General features: G+C 43.3%; 1 pseudogene; it reads right to left on the reverse strand.

Annotated features, from left to right (window-relative positions):
* Positions 1 to 3,722: 3,722 nt before the first annotated feature.
* On the reverse strand, positions 3,723 to 6,497 carry LOC106576310 (transcription termination factor 2, mitochondrial-like; annotated as a pseudogene).
* Positions 6,498 to 18,175: the final 11,678 nt, after the last annotated feature.

The raw sequence follows: 18,175 nt of genomic DNA on the forward strand, positions 1-18,175 counted from the left end.
TATGTCGATATAGGACTCGTTTTACTGTGGATATAGATACTTTTGTACCTGTTTCCTCCAGCATCTTCACAAGGCCCCTTGCTGTTGTTCTGGGATTGATTTGCACTTTTCGCACCAAAGTACGTTCACCTCTAGCGGTATGATGGCTGCGTGGTCCCATGGTGTTTATACTTGCGTACTATTGTTTGTACAGATGAATGTGGTACCTTCAGGCGTTTGTAAATTGCTCCCAAGGATGAACCAGACTTGTGGAGGTCTAAAAAAAAAAAATGGAGGTATTAGCTGATTTCTTTTGATTTTCCCATGATGTCAAGCAAAGAGGCACTGAGTTTGAAGGTAGGTCTTGAAATACATCCACGGGTACACCTCCAATTGACTCACCTGATGACATGATGTCAATTAGCCTATCAGAAGCTTCTAAACCATTACATAATTTTCTGGAATTGTCCAAGCTGTTTAAAAGGCACAGTCAACTTAGTGTATATAAACTTCTGACCCACTGGAATTCTGATGCAGTGAATTATAAATGAAATAATCTGTCTGTAAACAATTATTGGAAAAATTACTTGTGTCATGCACAAAGTAGATGTCCTAACTGACTTGCCAAAACTATAGTTTGTTAACAAGAAATTTGTGGAGTGGTTGAAAAACGAGTTTTATTGACTCCATCCTAAGTGTATGTAAACTTCCGACTGTATACTGGACAAAATATAAATGAAACATGCAACAATTTCTAAGATTTGACTAAGTTACAGTTAATATAAGAATCTGTCAATTGAAATAAATTAATTAGGCCATAATCTACGAGTTTCACATGACTGGGAATACAGATACCTTAAAAAAAGGTAGGGTCGCGGATCAGAAAACCAGTCAGTATCTGGTGTGACCACCATTTGCCTCGCACAACACATCTCCTTCGCATAGAGTTGATCAGGTTATTGATTGTGGCCTGTGGAATGTTGTCCCACTCCTCTTCAATAGCTGTGCGAAGATGCTGGATATTGGCGGGAACATGCTGTTGTACACGTCGTTCCTGAGCATCCCAAACATGCTCAATGGGTGACATGTCTGGTGAGTATGCAGGCCATGGAAGAACTGGGACATTTTCAGCTTCCAGGAATTGTGTACAGATCCTTGTGACACGGGGCTCTGTATTATCATGCTGAAACATGAGGTGATGGCGGCGGATAAATGGCATGACAATGTCCCTCAGGATCTCATCACGGTATGTCTGTGCATTCAGAATGCCATCTTTAAAATGCAATTGTGTTCATTGTCCGTAGCTTATGCCTGCCCATACCATAACCCCACGCCACCATGTGCACTCTGTTCACAACGTAGACATCAGCAAACTGCTCGCCCACCTGATGCCATGCATGTGGTCTGCAGTTGTGAGACGTACTGCCAAATTCTCTAAATCGCTGTTGGGGGCAGCTTATGGTAGAGAAATTAACATTACATTTTGGTGAACATTCTTGCAGTCAGGGATGTAAACAAAAATTGAGAAATAAGCCTTTTTTGGGTATGGAAAAGTTTTTCTTTTAGCTCATGAAACATGCCACCAACACGTGTTTATTTTTGTTCAGTGTTCCTCAACATTTGTGATTATGGATGGCTAGACACTTCAATTTTTCTCACCGGCTTTATTTCATTGGTTACCAATATTGTTGAAATGTACACAACACATGTCTTACAGTAGGCCTACCTCAAAGTCTTCACAGCTGATTTGTGCATAACCTTTGTTACAGTATATTACTTAGATGTGTTACTACAGGGATCATCAACTACATTCAGCCATGTGCCGATTTTTTTTCTTGAGCAGATGGTCGGGGGGCCGGAATATATATAACAGTAATTTGTAGACTGCAAATGAATCGCAAGAAGCCCAAACAGATATAATATTGGATTAAAACGTAATAATTTCAAACTTTGCTTACATTTTTTTATGATCATTATTAGTGGAAATACATGGGAACAGATTTCCCTAATTAAAATCACTTGAAGCTGATTTCCTGATGTTTTTACAGTTTTTATATCCAACAATGAAAATGTAACAAAAATAAATAAGATATATGCTCAGGAAACTTGGGGGGCCTAATAAAACCACCCGCGGGCCAAATTCGCGGGCCGCCACTTGGGGAACCCTGCATTAATATGTATTAATAGAACTACTTAATAACTATATGAGAATTTATCTAACACTCTGTTCATTTTCAGTATGTGTTATAGTAAGTATCATTTACCTTATGCAGACTTTTAAGTAACAGTGCAAACAGATGGATATCTTTTTATGATTCAACCTTTTCTATCATGCTATGCTATTTTTAGCCTTGAATTAAGTTGTGGGGGAATGATAACCATGTGGCTGGGGATCATGTTACAACAACTTGAACCAGGTCATACACTACTGTCCCTCCCCAGAAGGAATGCTCTTCCTGGTGAATGTCACAAGTCTGACAAAGTGACACTAAACATCATAAAAAACTATGAATGTACAGTACAGTGCCCTTGGAAAGTATTCAGACCCCTTTACTTTTTCTACATTTTGTTACGTTACAGCCTTATTCTAAAATGGATTACATATTTTTTCCAGTAATCTACACACAATACCCCATAATGACAAAGGGTGAACAGGTTTTTAGAAATGTTTGCAAATGTATTATAATTTTTTTTTTTTAAATGAAATACCTTATTTACATAACTATTCAGACCCTTTGCTATGATTCGAAATTTAACTTGGGTCCATCCTGTTTCCATTGATCATCCTTGAGATGTTTCTACGACTTGAGTCCACCTGTGGTAAATTCAATTGATTGGACATGATTTGGAAAGACCCACACCTTTCTAGATAAGGTTCCACAGTTGACAGTGCATGTCAGAGCAAAAACCAAGCCATGAGGTCAAAGGAATTGTCCGTAGAGCTCCGAGAAAGGACTGTGTCGAGGCACAGATCTGGGGAAGGGTACCAAAACATTTCTGCAGTATTGAAGGTCCCCAAGAACACAGTGGCCTCCATCATTCTTAAATGGAAGAAGTTTGGAACCACCAAGACTATTCCTAGAACTGTCCGCCCGGCCAAACTGAGCAATCGGGGGATAAGGGCCTTGGTCAGGGAGGTGGCCAAGAACCGGATGGTCACTCTGACAGAGCTCCAGAGTTCCTCTGTGGAGATGGGAGAACCTTCCAGAAGGACAATCATCTCTGTAGCACTCCACCAATCAGGCCTTTATGGTGGAGTGGCCAGACAGAAGCCACTCCTCAGTAAAAGGCACATGGCAGCACGCTTAGAGTTTGCCAAAAGGCACCTAAAGACTCTCAGACCATGAGAAACAAGATTCTCTGGTCTGATGAAACCAAGATTGAACTCTTTGGCCTGAATGCTAAGCGTCACGTCTGGAGGAAACCTGGCACCATCTTTACGGTGAAGCATGGTGGTCGCACAATCATACTGTGGGGATGTTTTCAGTGGCAGGGACTGGGACACTTTGAAGAACCCCTGTTGGTTCCAGGTAAAACCCTTTTTGTTCCCAGGTAAAATTATTTTTGGTCCAGGTAGAACCATTTTGGGTTCCATGTAGAACCCTCTGTGGAAAGGTTTTACCTGGAACCAACAAGGGCTTCTCCTATGGGGACAGCCGAAGAACCCTTTTTTTTCTAAGAGTGTAGGTATAGGTAAAGAGCTATGCGGTGGCAAGTCACAAATAAATGGCACTCCAGAGGACTCATCTGTTATAAGTTTTATTTTTTAAACTTGATGTTATCAAGTCAATCCAGCCTACAAGGACCTATACCAAAATGTGTGCCAATTAGCTTAAACGTAGAAATAACACACAGCACTTTTCTTTACATCAATGATTCCATTTAGTGTTTAGCATAAGTGTGAAACACTTGGATCTTTCACACTGTCTCCATAATGCTGTCAGTAGAGTTCATTCACATTTAAACCATAAGGTGCAAGGGATACCATTTCATCAATGGATACAAATATAAAAAACTTGAACATTATTCTTTCTCATCTCATGCTATAGAGTATAGAACAGTGGCTGTTGATGGGTGACTCAGGCTAATTGAAACAAACACAGCCATTTCCTGACAATGATTGGATGATCCACCTACTTCTGGAGACAGAGGTCTCCATTGCAAACCCATTATACGCAATACACTGAGTCATTGGGCAAATGTATAGCTCATGCCAACAGAGACGTCATAAGACCTCAGTCTCCAATCAGTAATTACAGTAAAAAACCCATAGCGTGTTCTGCAACTGTGCAGCATTCATCCCATCCCCTTAAAACATCAAGATGTGGACCATTAACATTCACTCCTCTGCGGTCCTGAGGGGCAACGGTTGAAGAGTGGTCGTTGTTGCCTTGGCTGCAGTTTGCCATAGGTCATCTCAAAGTCCTTCTTGGTGCCGACAACGTCCAGGCTGCCACGTCATAGCCGTAGGAGGCTAGTTTCTGGATGCGGTAGAGCACAATCTGAGTGGTGAGCTCCAGCACGTTGGGCGTCTCCCTCACTTGGTCCATGCTCACCCCCACGTCCAGCAGCCCCTTGAACCGGCCTACCAGGGTGGGCACTGAGTAGTACAGTACAGCAGGGCAGCGGAGGACTCATCTGAGCACACGAGCACCTCCTGGGTGTAGTCCAGAGCCTGTTGCATGGCCTCAAGCTGCAGCTCTGCGATGGAGGCCCTGAGGCTGGAGCCCAGGACCAGGAGCTCCTCTGTGGTGAAGCCCTTCTCCCTCAAGAAGCCCAGACTGTCCCTCCACGCCTCAGCCGGCCGCATCAGGATGTAAGGGTTCTGGCTGAGCAGCTTTTGGAACCATAAGCGCAGGTTTCCCTCGTCCCCTCCCAGGTCCAGGTAAGTCTCTCGCAGCGTGTGGATGACCTCCTGGTTGCTCTCCACAGGCTGGCTGAAGCTCTGGGGGGGGCGCTGGCCATCAGCTTCCCGATGATGCGCTTGCTGAGGCGCAGGCTCTGGAGATAGTGTATGTTGTCACGCTGGTTGGTGTGGTGCGTGAGCGTGAAGAAGGAGGCAGGGAACTTCTCAATGATGCCCACCAGCTCATGCCGGTTGGGGCATACGGAGGACCAGAGGTCCCGCTGAGTTGCCACGTCCTCGGGCCGACTCAGGATATCCTCGGGGTGGGTCTCCAGCACACGGGCAATGGAAGCAGTGTCGGCGCCCATGTCCCGCAGGAGATCCGCCGTGTCGTACATGTACACAGAGTTCTCTGACAGCACCCATCCCTTGAACTTACGCACTTTACGGATGTCCACCGATGGGTCATAAAGGGAGTCGACAGTTTGCTGGTTCTCTGGCCGCTTGTTGGCGAGGGTAGAGGCGGAGAAGCCCATATGAGGGGTTAAGACGCTCCTCTTCTGGCAATAGGCGCACAGGAAGGCAGTGGTGGCACGGAGCATTGTTAAGGCACTAAAGTACAGACGACCTGTATAAGACTAAAACACACACTGAGCAGAGTTACATCGCACAAGACCACTACGTCCTTTGTCAGTATTGTGTACCAGTTAGTCCTATACTACTGTTCTATGCTTTCAGTACATAGACTGTTTTCTACTGCTCTAAATTAGACTGTTTACTTAACGGTAAGATACATTTTATTTAGGATGATCACATAACAAACATTGCTTTCCTCACTGCAAAGCCTGTCAAAATCAAACAATGTTGAACTGATCTATTGAGGGCAACATCAGTAAATTTAAGTATATTTGGCCAGTAGATATCAGAGTAGTGTTGGTGTGGGAACACTATGTACTAAACGTGTTACTGGGTGGTGGAGAATGTGTACTTAAACTCATAACCAATGCGCCCTCTATATTACCGACGGTAGCAAGTCAGTATAGGTCTATAATTATCTAGTTTGTAAAAGGTCTATGCTGCTGTAACAACTGTCTTTCAGCACATGGGACAGAGACCACCTGAATCAACTATAGTATTTGAAATACAGGCTATACATTCTATATTGTAAACATCTGAATCAACTATAGTAATAAAAATACAGGCTATACGTTCTATATTGTAAACATCTGAATCAACTATAGTAATTCAAATACAGGCTATACATTCTATATTGTAAACATCTGAATCAACTATAGTAATACAAATACAGGCTAATCATTCTATATTGTAAATAAAACCAGATGTTTACCAGTTTATTGTCCAGAGGAATACACAAGTTGACGCTGGAAGTTGTTCAGGGCAGGCATTTGTACCACTATGAAAGATTCTAAACGCCCTCTGCTCACATGTTTCATAACGCGTGTGATTGGCTTTGTTCCCGTCCGCCTATATTGCTGTTGTGCTGCGCAGATTATTAAATTGTGGGAACTCCAATATGAATTCCCAATGTAATTAACAATAATATGGTGGGTGCTTATATTTGTCCTATTTCACACATGTAGGCTACAAGTGTGTATTATACGCATGTATAATACGCACGCATATCCCAACTCTCCCAGACACCCTCAGAGAGTGGGGTCACGGTGGGGCCGGCGTTATGGGCGGGATTTGGGGGGCCTGTTCCGCCCTACCTTACCTCGTTGCCCGTCCAAATACAATTTTGAAATATGCATAATTTATTTGACGGAGATGCGCGCCAACAGAAAGACTCATCAATCTCAGTTGAAGCATCCGAACAAGCGAAACAGCGCCCCTCTGTCTCAGTATGTAGACCGTGTATTTAATACTGTCTGGACCAAAAGAGTATGGCATGTCATACTATTTCTGTCCAGACAGCACCAGATATAGCGCCCCTATGTAGCCCATGTATCTCTCCTCGCTCGGATACTTTCTTCGGTGATATAGTTTCAGCAGAGAGGAAGAGGCGAGGGCTCACTCTCAATTCTGGCCAGTATAAACCAAATGCGTTTCTATGGGAATAATATGCAGACCTAAACTTGTCGCCTGCCTTTGGGACAAAAACTCATTGTTAGGGCGGAGACATGAGCATCTCGTCATTATATGCAGATATCTGGTGTCAGCCTCTTCGGAATTGGAAAGGAAAGTTGGCGGGTGTACAGTGCACTGTTAAGATGCTGGATTGCCCTAAAGTAAATTGATGTTCCGCCAAAATTATATAATTATCCTGTCTAAATAAAATCATTCAAAATACTTCACCAGTGAGCATTACTTAGCCACATAGGATAATTAGCTTAATCAAAAAAAGGTTTGCTGTGGTTGTTTTAAATCACCGGTGTGTTTGAGAAGCCCGCGATTTGGGTAGTGGGCGTGGCTATAGGTCTAGCTGATTGAGTTGCGGCTGTCAGTGAACATAAGAATGAGAGGGTTGTGGCGAAGATATGGCGCTGTCAGTGAACATAAGAATGAGAGGGTTGTGGCGAAGATATGGCGCTGTCAGTGAACATAAGAATGAGAGGGTTGTGGCGAAGATATGGCGCTGTCAGTGAACATAAGAATGAGAGGGTTGTGGCGAAGATATGGCGCTGTCAGTGAACATAAGAATGAGAGGGTTGTGGCGAAGATATGGCGCTGTCAGTGAACATAAGAATGAGAGGGTTGTGGCGAAGATATGGCGCTGTCAGTGAACATAAGAATGAGAGGGTTGTGGCGAAGATATGGCGCTGTCAGTGAACATAAGAATGAGAGGGTTGTGGCGAAGATATGGCGCTGTCAGTGAACATAAGAATGAGAGGGTTGTGGCGAAGATAAGGCGCGTTCCTCCCTAGAATGCATGCATATGTAGGAACGTGTCCATTTGGCAATTTCTGATTTACAGCATAATTTTTTTCTTCACCTGACACGTCAGCGAAGTCTGTTTTTTAAACATCCATTGCGAATGATAGTTCCTCAGTATTCGAAAAATCTTTCCAACACTCGATAATCACCAAGCCGTGTGAAAACGCAAAATATAATGATCTGATGATCCCATATATCCAGTGTAAACGTCATTAAAAACAGCTTTCTATCCCGAGCTCACTGGCGCAGGAAACTCTAGGGCCCGGAATAGCTAGCTAGTACAATGTTTCATACTTTTTTTTCGCTAGAGACAGCTTCGGTCCGGACCAAGTGATGATTTGACGTTGTACTTCACTAGCAATAGCTCAAGTCAAGACAGATAGAAAAGAGGCAGACAGGCGGATTAGGTAGATTAATGTTATTGAAAGAACCGGGATTTTCATCAGGATATTTTCTACTGTTTTTATTTGTCGGTTTTAGGCCTATGTATTTTACTTAGTTGAGGCCTACTGCTGCATCTCTGAGTTATACTGTCATTTCTTTAACTTTTCAATGGATCACCGTATCAATGTGTCCATATGGCAGAGGCTAGTGCTCTCGCATAGTTGAATTTAAATGTTTAGATTTGTATAATTTTACTTCCGATTTTTATGATTAACCACGTGACAATGATTTTGATAAAACAAAACGTTATTATTGAAATTAAACCGTTCCAAGAAAATGTGCATATAAAAATAATCATAACGGTAGAAATGGTATGGTAACTAACTTCCCCAAACCTGAAACTCACGAGTTGCCTATTACAGACGTTAAGTCCCGTGAAAAAACACGCCCTCTATGGAAATCAAAGGCTCGTCGAACTGATTTGTTCGCCGCCAGGTCTGGGTCACAGTTAGGGTCTGACATTATCAACTGCAACCATGGCGCAATTAAGGCTAAGTGCCTTGCACTAGGGCACATTGGCAGATTTTCCCACACCTAGTTGGCTCTGGGATTTGAACATATCGCCCATATCGGTGGCCATTTTAGGGTTAGGGTCATACCTGTATGTCAGGTTAGCTCAAGCACCAACGTCTTAGTTTTTGAGCAGGGGCGGAGCCAGAGGGGTGTCGGGGTGGCATTGGACACCCCTGTCATTTGAAATCCATTAACTCAGTTCGATTTTTGTACTTGAACTCAAAACGAACAATCGTTATTATCAATCTGTTAACGTTACTCAAAAGTTGACCAGAATTTGCAGATAGCCTGTTTGCTATCGTAAATGTGTAAGAAATTATAGCTAGCTAAGTTACTTACTGCAGAGTAGGGCTAACCTTGGCATGATCTATCTAGTAACTTAGGCTGGTAGTTGGTTTTAAGGTACAGTTATGATAATGGGGATTTGTAATTGAGATTGGACTAAAATGTGGATTGGATGCTTAGATGTATCCATAGACGGTCTTATTTTTGCATAGGGTCAATTAAACATGAAAAGAAAGGGAGAGATATCAAACTTCTTTTTAAAGAAGCACAAACAGGCAGATCAGGTGCAAACAGACCCCAGCCCTTGCATCACCACTGGACCCCAGAGCAGCTCCCTACCTGAAGCTAGTCAGAGTCAGTGTGGTCAGACTTCACAAGGACCCAGTCTACCACCACCAGGTCAGAGCATCAGTCACATGCCCAGTTCAGAGTTTAAATTTAGCTTCAGCTTGTAACAGATGATTTTGTCAGATTAAGCCTCACTTTAAAATGTTGGTTGTTGATTCTTGTGTGTTCTTGTTTTGATGGCTGTGTCATTTGTATTGTGATTATACACTAATGGTTCTTGTGTTATTTTAATGTAATAGATGTATCAAGGGATGACAGAGACATCTGGCTCTGAGCAACGCAGTGAGCCAGAGCTGCCAGGAGATGTCATCGAGCCCCTCCCAACTGCATCAAGCACCAGATATGCTGTTCCAAAAGGACCCAGTGGTAGGCCAGGCCTACTACACATTTTATTTAGCAGCTGTTAGTATCTAATCTTGTGAATCTCTTAATTCTACATTTCCATAGAGATATGACACATTATTTAACGTGTATTTCAGACGTTTCAAGATCCAGAGAAGAGGGTCCTGTACAGCCGTGTTTGAAAACATTTCCCAGAACTCAGCATGGTACTAGGAAAAGGGCTTTCAACAGCTCCTGGTATAAGGACAATTCATGACTGGAATATTCTGTATGTCAAGATAACGACTTATTGTTGGCGCTGTTTAAAGATTCTGGATTTAAGCTCCATTCGAAGGCAGAGCATCATATCAATGCTATGTATGCTTGGAATCAGCATAAAAGGGCTAGTGCCAGCAACTCATCAATGTTAGATGTCATAAATGAGGACTGGAAAAAGAAAGGAGGAAAACTGTACTTACATTAAAACAATTGCAGATGTGCTCCTATTAACTGCCACTCAAAATATAGCGCAGTCATCGAGAGTCTGATGACTCTCACAACAAGGGTAATTTTGACCCTCTCATAGAGAAAAGAATGAATGCATGTGGCAATGCTAAGTACACAAGCCACCAAATCCAGAACGAAGTTCTTGAGGGCTTAGCTGAGATGGTAAAAGTGAAATAATGTATTTAGTACTATTAAAATGGGGCCATCCACGAAAGATTTTTACACTTTCAGTCAGCTGAAAGCTTAGATGCAGCAGGCCTCACAAAAATGATCATTGATTGCCTTGAAAAACATGGTCTGGACTACAGAAATAATCTTGTGGGGCAAGGCTGTGACACTGCATCCGTCATGAGCGGAAAGCATTCTGGTGTGTCTGCACGGATTAAAAACAGTGCAAGATTTTCATTTCATGTGCACTGTAATGCACATTGTTTGAATTTGGTTCTTGTCGATGCTGTAAAATCAGTGCCTGAGGCAGTTCACTTTTTTGCTCTCCTGCAGAAGCTTTATCACTTTGTATCTGGCTCGTACGTTCATCTCAAGTGACTTACCGTTCAGAAAGAGCTGTATCCACAGCAGCAGCCCAGGGAACTACAGAGACTTACGGATGTAAGGTGGGCATGCAGATACATGGCATGCCATAATCTGAGGGACAGGCTTCCAGCAGTTCTGAGAGTGCTACAGGATATCACACTTGAAAATAGTGGTGATGTCACACCCTGATCAGTTTCACCTGTCCTTGTTATTTTCTCCACCCCCTCCAGGTGTTGCTTGTTATCCCTGGTATATATATCCCTGTTTCCCCTGTCTCGCTGTGCCAGTTCGTCTTGTATGTTCCAAGTCAACCAGCGTGTTTTTCCTGTGCTCCTGCCTTTTCTATTCTCTTTTACTAGTCCTCCTGGTTTTGACCCTTGCCGGTTTTCTGGACTCTGTACCTGCCTGCCTGACCATTCTGCTTGCCCTGACCTCGAGCCTACCTGCCTCACTATACCTCCTGGACTCTGAACTGGTTTTGACCTTTTGCCTGTCCATGACAATTCTCTTGCCTACCCCTTTTGGATACAATAAATATCAAAGACTCAAACCATCTGCCTCCCGTGTCTGCATCTGGGCCTCGCCTTGTGCCCTTATAGGTGATAGATCAGTGGAGGCAAGGGGCCTTCTTTCTCAGATAGATTTACATTACATAGGGCTTTTGGTTACCTTTTGTTAAGTGCTTGGTGATGCCAAATGTCTTTCTGACATGCTCCAATCAAGCTCTCTTGACCTAGCAAGGGCTGTGGATCTAGTCGGTGCCCTTACAGACAGTGAGGGTTACTTTGGAGAACTATTGAGAGAGATTGCAGAGCACTGCAAAATAAGTTTACAAACAGTGTGTAAAAGACAGCCTAAAACAAGCTTAAAATTTCACGACTCATTGATGATGAGCACTGTGAAAAATAGTGACCAAAGTGATGGTTTCTGTTACACCTGTGCTTTTTGCGAGAAGCTTCTCAGCTTTAAATCGGATTAAAACCCACCTTAGGACAACAATGGTTGATGACAGGTTAAGTCACCTTGGAATTCTCAGTGTTGAGTCAAGGTGAGCACGCTCCCTCAGTATGGATGAGTTTGTGAAACATTTAGCCAGTTCTCACCAGAACAGCAGAATTATTCTGTTTTAAATCTACCTAGGAGTAAGAAATTGAGCTGCAGTTCCGAGGTAGAGACACTGACTATTCATAGTATGTTAAAGGATTCTAGTGAAGTAACCCTTTTGGACCACACTATCTGCCACATTGAAGAACTCCGGGTTAAGTGAATTATCACTTCTACCTCTAATCAGCAATCATAGGATTCATTAATGCTCCTTAGATGCCAGGTTAGGGTTACACAGTAATTTTGTTGTCATGGTCTATGGACCCACTGAAGTAGCCTTGGCCACCCCATGTAGAAAACTCTAGTTCTGCCACTGCCTCTGAATATCACAGAAACACAACACTTTGAATGAATAACAGACAAATGTTCATAACAATTGTCTATGGATGAAATTGATCAAATTATCTGTTCAAAACATACAAAAACGTTTATTTAGAATTATTAGATTTCACTATAAATGTGACATTTTTTAAATATATACTTATTTTGGGGGATTTAAACCATTTACTTGTGTTACAAAAGGTTAATAAAAGAAAAAGTGTTACTGCTTGGCAGACAGTGTCTCTCAAAAATGACCCCATTGGTGCTTTTAAGCAAAAAATATGTTGCTGCGTTTAGGGTTCATCTCATTTGCCTTTCTCTTTCTCACAAAAATGTCCTCTAAATGTCTCTCTTCTATGGGATGCATTCAATTTTCCAATAAAAAAAAAAAAACATTCTGACAATTTCTGATTTGTCTGTGTGCATGTTGAGCATCATTTATTTGTATTGCTCCAGTTACAGGAGTGCATGCAATGATTGTGGCAATTGAGTTTGCAATTTGGATTAAGGATAGTGGTCATCATAGACAGAAAGTGTGTCTATTACTGGAATGTACTGCTGCGGTCGTCTATATACGTACACGTCAAGTTTCAACATTGTGCAGACATTGTAGTAGCCTACTGTAATGTTTATTTTTTCAGTGTGTCTGTCCTTAGTTCCCCGTAACCCATTTGATGACAAAGCAAAGAGAGCAGTCCAATTCATTGTGGGAGAAATGAGGTCAGAACTCCACAGAGACCAGGGGAAATTAGCTGCTTCCAAAACTGAGTTGATGAAAGGCAGTCGTGCGTCCCAGACAGAGGCGTGTAAAGGGAGTCCTTATTATCCAATGTCCTGCATCAACGCTTCGTTGAGATACATTATTCTACATCTCCCTTTGCCTAGCCACTAGATTGTGTCTTTAACACTTTTTAAATTCATTTTTTTCATAGAATTAGGAGGTAGCTCTTTACCAACTAGGTAGCCCCCCCACACACACACACACACACACACACACACACACACACACACACACGCACACATACATATAAACACACACTGCTGCCTAGTAGCAGTGAGAAAAGCTCAGAAAGAAAACCTGAAGGAGTAATGTTGCATAAGGAAATGACTCTTAGTCATTGAACAGAGATGTCAATGTGTGTAATGAAAAACAGCCACAACATCTATTTATTTGGGATGTTGACGCACATACCTTGTTGATCTGATACAGGGCATCCTGTACAGTCTGAGCAATCCAGATGAGGCACACTAAACTTTGACGCACGAGTCAAAATAAACAAAGATAAAGACGAAACGGGTTGCCTAGTTGCAATATTCCATGTGTAGCAGTACCTTGCTTGGGTTATAGAACAGTGTAAATCTTTTGGAACCCTGGTCGTATCAGTGTCTATCTTTCAAATGCACTGATAACGTTAAGTCTCTCAATCACTAAAATGGTTAATCTCATCCACGGCTATAAAGCTCTGCTCAACAGCATCCTCAGGCTAGAATATAAAGGTGAAAACACAATTGAGCAGCGACGTCAACGTTCAGACTGACAATTGACAAAGATGAAAACGATCAACCAATTAGCACATTCAACCTTTGACATTCTAAAATGTCACTTTTATAATGAGAGAAAAACACCTCTAAATTGCAAACTCAGTACAGTTACATAAAGTGATGTGTTCCCACCATATTTGTTGCAAGCAGTTGAATGTCCATCAGATTTGGCCTTTAGGTCAGTGCTGACCACAGAGAGCCACATGACTCAGTGGTGTCGAGAAGCTTTGGGCCTGGGGATGATGGGAATGGGCCTGCTGTTCACGTGGGATAGAGGAAGTGGGGAGCCTCTTTGACATCAAGCATCCGACCGTCCGACCTGCAGTGTATTGGTTGAGTCTGTGGTTGTTTGCTTTCCCATGATTTATCGTGGCATTGCAGTTGACAGAGCAGCATGTCAACAGAAATAAACAGTCAGAGTGGTTTTATAGAATTTGTTAATCTGTGTTTTCTGCTACTGACACCAGAAGCATTTATTGTGTGAAGACTCACAGGCTGCGTTTACACAGGCAGCCCAATAAATAAATGCAAATGCCCACTAATTGGTCTTTTGACCAATCACATCAGCTCTGAAAAAAATATCTGATATGATTGGTCAAACGACCAATTAGTGGAAAAAGATATCAGAAACGGGCTGCCTGTGTAAACGCAGTGACTTTGGGCCTGGGCACTTTGTTACCACACTGTTGTATGGAACAGAGCACATGACAAGGCAGAATGGAAGGTTACATTACACAGAGCAGTGGAACAGCCTATATGAATGACAACTCTGTCTGTCTGGAACCAGAGAGAAGAGAGGAAAGTAGAGTCTGCGTCTTGTCATACTCTTACCCTTAAAGGAGGGAAACGGTCAGGCCATACCCGGGGCAGGGGAGGGCTGAAGATAAATAGCGTCTTGGGAATCTGTATACAGTGGCATGAGTCATGCGAGTGCTGTGCAGCGCCTACCTATGCCTGACATTTACAGCAGGGAGAGTGGTGTTTACAATGCCGGACGCGGGTGAACAGGCACCTGGCTTCTTTTATTGTCAGGGAGAATTCCCACTTCCCCGCTCCAATGACCCAGTGCAGTGTGGATGTGTAGTGATGGTAATGATGGTCTCGGATGTTCCCCTCACTTCTCCTAGACTGACCTCCACTTAGGGTCCTCTTCAACTTGGCTCTGGTTACCCTACTGAAAATTTTACACAAGATGAATAAATTACATTTGCCATTCCAATGTGTTAATATATTTTAAATATATGTGGTGAAAAACATGCAAACTAAAAATGCATTTCAAACCATATTTTTGCGTTTGCTTACAATAAATATTTTTTCAACACATTTCGATTGTACATTTCCTGTAGAGTTGGCATAGCTGTGCCAGTCATGCCAGCTTTAAGTCAGCCAATGTCCTCACCAGTCTCCAGTCTATTCATAGCACCATCACCGCTCTCCCATTTAGGCACACAGGCGGCAAAGGGGGACCATATGCAGACATTTTTAAATTGCGTTTTTTTTCCCTCCTCTGAGTTGGGATACGTCCACTTTTAATCCAGGGGCCTGCTATTCTCATGCAGTGTGTTGGAGTTGGATGAGAGGAATGAAAAGAGGCCCTCTGTGTTTTAGAGTGACAGTTAAAGTGAATGAGGACGTACAGTATGTGTTTGACTTCTGGGTTATAATGTGATGGACTCAGTTTCACAGTCAACACTGTATGTGGTGTGTGAGATGTCTTAAGGGGGTAGGTATGATTCCAAACCCCGTTCACTGTGGCTCACTGTGCTCTTTCCATCAGGGCTGCAGCCATGGTTCATGCGTGACAAACCCATAGAGTAATCAGCCTACAGATAACTCGGAGGGATGTTCCTCTACCATGTAAGCGTGCCAATGTCTACACCCCAGTGTCAGACAGAGGAAACGCTGTGCGAGGAGAGGACCCAGGCTGGACATCAAGCAGGACAGATAGACCTGTGTGGTCGTGTTGAGGGTTGCTGGGGCCCCCCTCGCCGTCTGCATAGGAAACACGTTAGGGCCACAGAATCGTCCTCGATTTCCTGCTTCGCTCAGCGGCCCGCTAAAGCACACAATCCCTTTGTGTTCACAACTGTCAAGTTCTCCTTACATTGTCCAGGCCACTCCGCGATCTCAAGTTAAACGCTCTCAGATTACTGCCTTGGGTATGGTATTTCAAGCACAGCATTTGTAGGGTACCGGGGGCCTGCAGAATCACCTCAGCACTACTTCATAACAGGTTAAAGAATGGCATTTTTCATACGTAAATGTGTTGGAGTTGGTTAACTAAAACCTGCATTGCTAGACGAGTTAGCTGAGTCTCCACTGTACTGTGTCAGAACAGAAGTGCAGGACTCTGGGAGTGAAGAGTCTGTAGCCAGTCATGCAGTAAAGCCAGGGAACAGGCATTAAATAAAGACAATACCATATATGTGCATTTCCTCTCCACAGCCTTATGGAAACACATCACCTGGAGGTGTAACCCCGTAACCTTATCTTGTCACAGCACCCCGAGCATGAGACAATGGCTCGCAGATTTACAGCAAAGGAGCGGGCTTTTCGGGTCGAAGTTATATTATACTCTCATTTGACCATAATAGGTTGAGGCGAGGTAGAAAAGGCGAGGTAGAAAAAGTGTTGCTGGTAATTGAAGTTTCCCTGAGCAGAGGGAGAGAGAGGGCTGCCAAGCCCTGGGTGCTGGTGGTGAGGGGGCGAGAGGGGTTCTTTGGAGTTTTGTGAGGAATACAGTAGTACGGTTGCCATGGAGACAGGGAAGCATTCTTCAGGGCTTGCTTATGAAGAAGAAAAGCGACGGTCGCAGCGAGGGCAGTGAATACAGCGCCTGCCTGCCTGCCTGTCTGCCTGTCTGCCAAGGGAAATAACGATTAGAGCCACAGGTCTTACCTTTCATATCTCTGTCTGTGGGTCCATGAATAGGCCCTGTCATTCCCACTCTTCACCCTACATCCTCCTCTTTAAAGAAGTCACATGCATCAACTTTCCCAGTTTCATCATAATGACTTGTTCCACTGCGTAAAAGGCAGGCCATCCAAGATTAGGTTGTGATTAGTCAGACAAAAGAGGAAAATGACAGTTGATGTAACAGCGACATGACCAGGCCACCCTCCTCTAGCTGTGTGCATGTGACTTGTTTAGTTGACGCACACAGCTATCCAAACCATATATTTTCCCATAATGCCTAGCCTTAAAACTTTACTCCAATGCAATTAACCCCTTTAGGTCTAAGCCCTTAGAGCGCAATATCTACTAAGCAAATATATGGAATTGTTTTAAGGACCCCTGCAGGTATAAAAAAAATATACCTATATTTGATAAAACATTGAATTTGGCCTTTACTGCTATAGCCCATAGAAACGCATTGAATAACACATTTGTACATGGCAAACAGACGGTGTCTGTCCTATTTCTGAGAAATATAAGAACTTTGTGAGAGTCTCCCTTTTCTATATTGGTGACATATTATTTTGTAGCTCCAATGGTTCGGTCTGGACAACTTGTTCTGTGAGAAGATCTCTTCGAAATGAGGATGTCCGCGACAGAAAGTTCAGACAACTGACGTAAAGCTTGTGGATGTCGTAGAGTGGAACAACCGTTGTGTTCGTGAGTCTCATTTTTCGATGGTGGTGACACTAGTTTGTAGCTCAATCCTTTCGGGTTTTACACATGATTTCGTGATGATTTTCTTGTCTGGATCCTGTCATGCAGAGAAAAAGACCGCTTTCACAAACCCACGTTATGGAATAGGCTCAAACTCTATATCGGTGGAAAGAAGGGATTGAGCTGCAGCCACAACAAGAAACAGTAAGTCTTTAGCATAAACACACGGGGAGCTATTCAATATTCAAAATGACATCACTGTGTGACGCACAGGTCTGTCAATGTGACATAATAGTAGTCTACTTATAGGCTACTTACTGTATGCATCCACAATTTTTAAGTGGAATCATATTGCTAAATAATCTAAACACTTTTCTTGCTTGTCCATAGAAACATTGTATGAGCTTCTCAGTGTCAGTTGTGTACATGCTGATAGGCTATCACGTTACACAACATCCCAGGGACTAACACATCTCTGAGTGACAGTTATTTACAGTATGTTTGGCCCCCTCCAACCTCTTTCTTAGAAGCACCAACCCCAGGGGTGCATAGCGGTGGGCCACTGAAGGGGGGATTTCCTCACCCTTTACCACAGTATAAAGTTACCCTGGAGGGCAACCAAAATGGCCGTCACTCCATCTCCACCTCTTACCGTTGTGCCATGGCAGCGGTAAATATTGATGTCTGCTGCTGTGTGTGACAGCTCAGGCCGGTAAAATGTGTCCTGGTATTAAACCCTCGTTTGGACTTGAGCCTCTTCCATTAATTTGGCTATTTTAGCAGGCATCGGCTGCATAGTGGCGGGCCTTGCAGACAGCTGTCCTCTGGCCCACTGGGGTGGGAGGCATTGTCCCCTGGCCTGTACACAGGACCAGATGCTCATCATTAGACAGAGCATTAGGTTCCAGGAAGAGACAGAGACTC

Source organism: Salmo salar, chromosome 17, assembly GCF_965601325.2.
Source record: "Salmo salar chromosome 17, fSalSal1, whole genome shotgun sequence".
NCBI lineage: Eukaryota > Metazoa > Chordata > Actinopteri > Salmoniformes > Salmonidae > Salmo > Salmo salar.